Source organism: Myotis brandtii, unplaced genomic scaffold (genome assembly GCF_000412655.1).
Source record: "Myotis brandtii unplaced genomic scaffold, ASM41265v1 scaffold142, whole genome shotgun sequence".
Classification (NCBI taxonomy): Eukaryota; Metazoa; Chordata; class Mammalia; order Chiroptera; family Vespertilionidae; genus Myotis; species Myotis brandtii.
The window spans coordinates 483,533-492,361 of record NW_005355081.1 but is presented as its reverse complement, the minus strand read 5'-3'; positions in this window follow the sequence as shown (position 1 = coordinate 492,361).

Sequence of the window (8,829 nt, the reverse complement as noted above, 5' to 3'; positions counted from 1 at the left end):
AATGGTTTGTGTCTTAATTTTGAGTTTCACATATCCATTGTTCATAATAGAAATCTAACTGGTTTAAGTGCATTGAGTATATAGCCTGCAAAATTTCAGAACTTATTATTTGAAAGGCTTTAATTTGTAAATTTATTGTATTTTCCACATTGCCCATCATGACATCTGCAAATAAAGACAGTTGGTCATATTTTGTTATTTCAAATTTATATGATTTTTTTTTCTTTTTTATTGCTTTGTTGCAATGGTAAGAATTCCCAGTGTTAAGTTGAATAATAGCAGTACAAATGGGCATCCTGTCCTCTTCCCACTCTTAGGGGAAATACATTGGTCATTAAGTGCAAAGGACCTGCAGATGTCTTATAGATGTTTTGTTTGTTTTTAAATCAAGGTGAAGAAGTTCCCTTCTAATCTTAGTTTCTCGGGCTTTTTATACTGGATGATATTGAATTTTTACAAATATAATTTTCTGGTTCAGTTGACTATATATTTTTTATTTCTTAGTCTGAGATGCTATAGATTATTTTCATTAACTTTGGAATGTTGAACTGGCCTTGTACATTTGGAATAAATCTAACTTGGTTACAGTAACAATTCTTTTTAATCATTGCTGTATTGTTTTATAATACATTCATGAGAGAAATTTGCCTGACGTGTTCTAATTTTTGTAATGTCTTTGTCATTTTTTTTTGTTCATTTGTTTGTTTGTTTGTTTTAATCAGGTTAATCTGGCCTCATAAAATGAGTGTGAAAGTATTCTATTTTCTGGAAGATACTATGTAGAATTGGTGTTAATTATTATTTAAATGTTTGATAGCATACTTTAATGAAGCTATCTGAACATGGGATTTCTTATGTTGAAAACTTTAAGTTGAAATTTAAAATTTTTTAATAGTTATATGGATATTAGATTATTTCATATTGGTTGAGTTTAAATAGTTTTTAGTTTAGAGGGCTTTATATATTTTTCTAATTAATCAAGTATATGAATGTTAGATTGTTTATATTAATCATTTATTACCCTATAAATGACTACAGAATATGTAGTGATATGCTGGGTCTCATATCTAATATTGATAATTTAGGTCTTTTTTATTTTTCTCAGTCTTGATATAGTTCATCACTGTTACTGAATTTTTTCTTTCTGCTGGGCACTGTATCTATAAGTCTGTTTCTATTTCGTTTATTTTTCTCAGTCTTGATATAGTTCATCACTGTTATTGATTTTTTTCTTTCTGCTGGACACTGTATCTATAAGTCTGTTTCTATTTTGTTTGTTTATTTTGTTCTTTACATTCAACATATAAGTGAAATTACATAGTATTTGTCTTTCTCTGTCTGACATATTTCATTTAACATAATACCCTCTAAGTCCATCCACGTTGTTGCAACTGGTAAGGATTTCATTCTTTTTATGGCCATGTAATATTCCATTGTATATATGTAACACATCTTTAACCACTCATCTATTGGTGGGTACTTGGGTTGCTTCCATACCTTGTCTATTGTACTTAATTCTGCAATGAACATAGGGGTGCATAACCCAATTTTAAAAAGTAATCTCTGCAAAGATCTTCACCCTTACATATAATTTTCTCCCAAATATTTTTATTTGAAGGAAGAAAAAGTTATAATTTAACTGGTATACTTTATCACTTGTACATGGCTCTCAGTGACACTAGTAACCACTTGCTAAAGAGTGCTAATTTGTGTGTATGATGCCTGACCACCAGCAGCAAAATACATTAGACTTAAAGCCATCTGTGTTTCTTGGCTTCCTCTCTAAGAGCTGAAGCATTATCCTTAGTTGCTCTATCCAAGCACTAGTTCAATCAGATTGCTATGCCATTTTTCCTGGCAGATTTCATTTTAATTTTGAGAAAGTTCCACTCCGGCATAAAGAACCTGAATTCTGACGGTTTTTAAAACCAAAGTATGGGCTTATAAGTTAAAATTTATTCATTGGATAGTCTAGTCCAAAGCCTCTAAAGCCAAAACATCTTCTTTATTCTCTGATCCACAACACACATCTGGTTCTCTAGTCTAGAGTTTTAATATTTTTATTAATAGTTCTACCCTTTGCATTTAAACTTTGCTTATATGCCAATTTTTGCTGTAAAACAAGATACAAATGGTCCATCTGTTCTTGCATACCGCCAAATCAATAGCTTAAGACAACAACCATGTATATTTCTTATAATTCTGCCAGTCGGAAATTCAGGCTGGGCTCAGATAATTGATTTTTTGTTTCTTTCTGCTGGGCATGTGAAATTGGATGATCATAGAGCTGCCTGGCCAGTCTGGGTGGCCTCATATGGTTTCTCATTATCTGACAAGCTAGTCTAGGCCTTTCCATATGTCAGTATTAAAATATCCAGATCCTGAGAAGAAACATACAAAACTTCTTGACGTCACGGCTCAGAACTGGCACATCCTTTATATCATCACCTTCTATATGCCACAGCAAGCCAATAGTCTAATGTGCACTAAAACAATAGGGAAATAGGGTCCAACTCTTAGATGAGTGGAGATTCACAGTTTAACCATAAAGGCACTCATCCTGGGAGGGAATCAATTAAGGACAATTTTGCAATCAGCACTTTGTTTTCATTTATAATTGTTTAATTATTTAACACATTATTTACATGTTCTCAAATTGTTCTATTAACTCACATTTTAGAGTGCTAATCTTTTAGTCTATTGAGGTTTATTATTTTCTACCTGAGGCCCAGTGCATGAAAATTCATGCACTGGAGGGGAGGGGGGGTCCCCTCAGCCCAGCCTGCCCCCTCTCACAGTCTGAGAGCCCTCAGGGGCGGGAGGTGACCTGGCAATCAGGGGAAGGCAATGCCCCCATCACACCTCTGCTGCTGTCACTGCTGGCAGCTCAAGCCTCGGCCGGCCCTAGTTACCTGAGACTTGGGCTGGCCTAGGCAGCTGGGCAGCCGCCATCTGAGGCTTGCCTATGCTTGGCAGCTGGGCAGCCGCCATCTGAGGCTTGCCTGCACTTCAGGCCGGCCCTGGGCTGCTGGGGGGCTGAACGGACTGGGAATTGCCATCTAGTGGCTGTGGGTGCTGCCATCTTTGAGGGTGTGGCAGTCAATTAGCATATTCCCTCTTTATTAGCTGTGGGTTTCATCATCTTGTCAGGGTGTGGTGGTCAATTAGCATATTCCCTCTTTATTAGATAGGATATTATGGTGATTTCCTGGTTCATTTCATTGTGACACCCATAGAGATGGTGTGTGTGTGCATGTGGGTGACTGTGTGGTGATGCTGAAAGGTGGGAAAAGGGGCCCATTACCCTCGAGATATGGAAGTTTTGCTAATGATTGTTGTTGTTTTTTAATAATGATTTTTTCTAAGTGTTTTTGAAGTTCTGTGTGTATGAGAATGTTGTTGGGAGATTCCCATACAATGCAAGTGATATAAAATTTAACTCTAATCTATACTCACAAAATAATACTTTTGTTTCTTCTCAAAATAGGCTGAGGTAACCATATACTCACAAAATAATACTTTTGTTTCTTCTCAAAATATCAGGCTGAGGTAACCAACTCAGTGCAAATAACAGATTTTTCTAGTCTGTGTCTCCCCTGTGAAAACTGTTGTGGGGCCTGGGCTGGCCAGGCCTTTTAGTTTCAGCTCCCTTATTTGGACATATGGCCTCAGGTTTCCCCCCAGTGCCTACTGCCACAGAATTTCCTAGACTCGCACGCTATCAGCTTGTGGATTTATGTTTCTCGCCTGAAATCCATTTTTTCTTCAGACACAAAAGGATTTTTATTTCTTTTATAGTGAGTTTAACTTTTTTCTTTTTGCTCTTGTATTTTATTTTTAAATTTTCTTATATTTGAAGCAGGATGGATATTCTGCATCATTTCTTTCTAATACTCTCCCCAAATAGCTGGAAGAGATGTTGTTGTTTGTTTTAAATTTTAACTAATCTAGAATATAGGACAGGCAGCAATCAGTAATAGTAGCTTGTTGTGAAAATTCACCTCAGTGTTTGACAAGCCAGGCAAGCCTGTCTTAAACATCAGAGCATGCCTTAGTGTTAATTGAATCCTGAGGTTTTTATTAGTGCACATAGCTCATTAGGAAACATACTATTTCCTTTGATCCGCTGTGGTCTTTGAAGTCCCTGCAACAGTACAACACAGGGGTGCTATATACCTGACTAAACTGACTAGTAAAATCCTGACTTTCTCCACTGACATGCTCCTTAAAGATTATTGTCTCCAATCAGAAGTGGTGTATTTACCACTACCTTTTATTTACCACTATCTTTTGTATGTGCAGAGATTCCACAGACTAGTAGTTTTAAGTGACCATCTTTAAGCCTTTACCCAGCACACTATAATCATAGGGCAGAGGTGTCTCTTCTAGATTATACCCTATACATACTGTTTTACAGTGGAGCAGAAGAAAATTACTCAAACAGTTTCAACAACCACTATTCCCAGAAGGAATTAAGTTAAAAAATGAGACAGGTGGCCAAACAATTTTGAAATATACTATACAGTATTCTATTTGGGGATATTTATAATCCATATTCATATTAGAAAAAAGTTCTGATATAAAGAACTTAGTTTTATGTTTAACCCTATATATATTTTGAAACGTTACTTTTTAGAGCAGATTTAGGATTATAATAAAATTGAGAAGTAGATACAGAAAATTTCCGTATATCCTTTGTGCCCACACATGTATATCCTCCCCCATTATCAACATTACTCACCAGAATGGTACATTTTTTACAAAGGAAGAACTTGCTTTGAAACATAAAATCACCCAAATGCCATAGTTTATCTTAGGGCTCCCTCTTGGTGTTGTATATTCTACAGATTTGGATAAATTTCTAATGGTATGCACCCATTCTTATACTAATATACAGAGTATTTTCACTGCCCTAAAAACCCTCTGTGCTCAGCCTATTTACCCCAATCCCATAACAATCACTGAATTTTTAATCATTTTTTCCTGACGCACACCTCCCAATTTTGAAATTCATTTTAAAAAATTGGAACAATTTGAGATGTGCTGGAAATACTGGAATTTGCATTTCAAAAATGTGGGTCAGATCATAGGTACACATAATTACATCAAAACAAAACAAAACAAAACAAAAAACAACAAAAACATCATATCTATTTAAAGCAAATTAGAGGCATTTTTTAAAAACAAAAATTGTTACCTCTGAACCCCCTTCTCTCATTTTTCATAGACAATGTTTTTATTGTTTCCACAGTTTTGCCTTTTCCAGAATGTTATATAGTTAAAATCACACAGTATGTATCCTTCTGTGATTGGCTTCTTTCACTTAGCCATATGCATTTGAGGTCCCTCCATGTCTTTTCATGGCTTAACCACTCACTTAGTTTTAGTAATATTCCATTTTCTGGATATACCACAGTTCATTTACCCATCATCTACCTAAGGACATCTTAGTTTGCTACAAGTTTTTGTAATTATAAAGAAAGCTGGCATCAATGTCTGTGTGCAGGTTTTTCTCGCGACATAAGTTTTCAGTTCCTTTGGGTAAAAACTAAGGAGTGTGATTGTTGGCTCACATGGCAAGAGTATGTGTAGTTTCTAAGAAACTGCCAAACTGTACTTAAAACTGGCTGTAACTCTGCATTCCCAGCTGCAATGATAAAGAATTCCTGTAGCTCCGAGTAATTGCCAGCATTTGGTGTTACCAGTGCTGTAAATTTCGGCCACTCTAATACCTGTGCAGTGGTATCTCATTATTTTAATTTGCATTTTCCTGATGACATATGAGGTGAAGCACCTTTTCATATGCTTATTGTCCATATACATTGGTGAAGTATTTATTCAAGTCTTTGGCTTAATTTTCTTTTCAGGTTTTAAAATGTTTTATTTTCATATTAAAAATTGTACATTCCGATAAGTAAAATAATTTTAAGAAAAAAATGACACTCTGATTAAATTGCAATTTAAAAAATACATATTTTTATTGATTTCAGAGAGGAAGGGAGAGGAAGAGAGAGATAGGAACATCAATGATGAGAGAACATGTGCCCCCATGGGAAATTGAACCCTGACCTCCTGGTTCGTAGGTTGATGCTCAACCACTGAGCCGCAGAATACCTTGGAGAAGCTTATGCAGAATACCTTGGAGAAGCTTAACTTTTACTCTGGATTTCACTGTCATCCCACTGCGCTTCCTCCTTCACCGTCATGCAAATTTTTCCTTCCCTGCCAGCCAGACAGGTGGATGGGAGAGGCAAGTGCGGCCTACCTCCTCAGTAGTTCTCTGATGTGAAAAGGGGCAGCACAGTCATTTAAACTGATCCAACCTCATTGCACCTTACACAGGTAAACAGCTAAAAGAAGTAAAATAAGAAGGCAATGATGGTGCCGCGTCCAGTGGCACGTTCCTTTTTGTTTCTTACAGCATTAGCTAGAACTTCCAGTGTAATGTTGAAAAGAAGTGGTGATAAAACTTATTATTACACTTCTTAATGGTAAAGCTTCAAATTTTTCAGCATTAAGTGTGATGCCACCTGTGGGTTTGTTTGTTTGTTTATATATTCTTTATCAAGTTGAGCAAGTTCCCCTCTAAACTTAGTTTACTGAAATTTTTTTTTTTTATCATAAATAGGTGTTGGCTTTTTGCTGCATCTATGGATATTATCTTGTGGTCTTTCTTTTTTTAGTCTGTTGATGTGATAGATTACATTAATTGATTTTTTTTTTAATGTTGAACCAGCCTTATATATATGGGATAAATCACTTGATCATGATGGATAACTCTTTTTATATGTTGTTGGATTAAATTTTATCATTTTCTTGCCGATTTTTACATTTATGTTCACAAGAGATATTGGTTTGTAATTGTCTTTCTCATACTGTCTTTGTCTGGTTTTCATATTAGGGTGATGCTGACCTCATTGAATGTATTCCCTGTGCTTCTGTCTAATTGGTATTATTTATTTTTCCTTAAATGTATCTGGGCCTGAAGTTTATATTTCGGAAGGGTACTAATCATTTATTCAATTTCTTTGATATAGGCCTAATTTTATATTTCTTCTTGTATCACTTTGGATGATTGTATCCGTCAAGGATTGTTTCATTTCCTCCAGGTTATCTAATTTGTTGTGGTAGAATTGTTGATCTGATTTATTTTTTATCCTTTTCATACTCCCTCCTATTTTCTGATATCAGTAATTTGTGTCCTCTTTCTTTTTTTCTTAGTTAGCCTGCTTAGAGGCTTATTGATTTTATTAACCTTTGTGAAGAACTAGCTATTATTTTTGTTAATTTTCTGTATTGATTTCCCTTTTACAATTTTATTGATTCTTGCTCTAATTCTTAGTATATTTTTTCTTCTGCTTCATTTGGAATTAATTTGCTCTTGTTTTTATAGTATCCTAAGATGGAAATTTAGATTATTTATTTTAGATCTTTCTTTTTTCTAATATATGCATTCATCGTAATAAATTTTCCTTTAACCACTGTTTTTGCTGCATCCCACAAATTTTTGTTAAGTTGTGTTTTCATTTTCATTTAGTCAAAGTATTTTTTTTAAAAAATCTTTTAATATTTTAACATTTCTCTTTATATACAATTATATGCAGTTATTGAGTGCATTGTTGAGTTCAACTATATGCTATTGGATAGATGTCAATTATATCCAGTTATTGAGTGTCTTGGTAAGTTCAACTATGTATCTACTGACTTTTTGCCTGCTGGATGTGTCATTTTTTGATAGTGCAGTTTTGTAATCTCTAATATATAGTTTAATTCATCAATTTCACCTTGCATTTCTGCCAGGGTTCTTGTTCCAGCATTAAGAAGGGTTCAGCAATCTGGAAAGGGGGCTGTGTGTAACTTAAGTAAGAGTCCAGAGACAAAGCATAATTTTGAAAGGCATTGGGGGTCAGAGGAGTCTAGCTAAAGAAACTAAGATCTCCTGTCTCAGGACCCCATGCTTTTTATTAACACAAATTGTCCTGAGGCAAGGTGGAGATATACACTTCAAAGGGTCAGGGTTTCCTATACAGAGTCCATTGTCAGAATGGAAGAACTAGCCTATGGCTGTTCAGGTGTTTGGCCAGTAGGAGGCAATAACATGTAGATTAAGATGCCCTGAGCTGTCTGGCAGCGAACAATCAATTTAACGCATCCTTTTCAGGTTTGGGGAAATGCCCTTGCCACTCTAGATGATTCAGCCCTGCTGTCATGCTGGAATTGGCTCCCGGCACATTTCTATCAGTTTTTCCTTCCTGTATGTCAGACTGTTGTTAGGCACATAAGCATTAAGATTTGGAATGTTCTTTTGAACGTTTGACCCATTTTTTATTTCTGATATTTTTTACTTTAAAATCTACTCTATCTGAAATCAATATAGCTAATTCTTTTTTCTTTTGATTAGTGATGACATGGTACATTTTTCCTTACCCATTTACTTTTTTTTTTTTTAATCTAAGGCTTTTTTTTCTATATGTTTTTATTGATTTCAGAGAGAGGAAAAGAGAGGGAGAGAGAGATAGAAACATCAATGATGAGAGGGAATCATTGATTGGCTGCCTCATGCAAGTTCCCTTCTGGTGATCAAGCCTGCAACCAGGGTATGTGCTCTGACCAGGAATAGAACCATGACCTCCTGGTTCGTAGGTCAATGCTCAACCACTGAGCAACACCAGCCAGGCCATTTACTTTTAATTTATATGTATCTCTATATTTAAAGTAGATTTCTTGTGCACAGCAAATAGTTTGGTCATATGTCTTGATCCTCTGTGACAATCTGTCTTTTAATTGTGGCATTCAAATAATTGAAATTCAAAATAATTATTGATATAA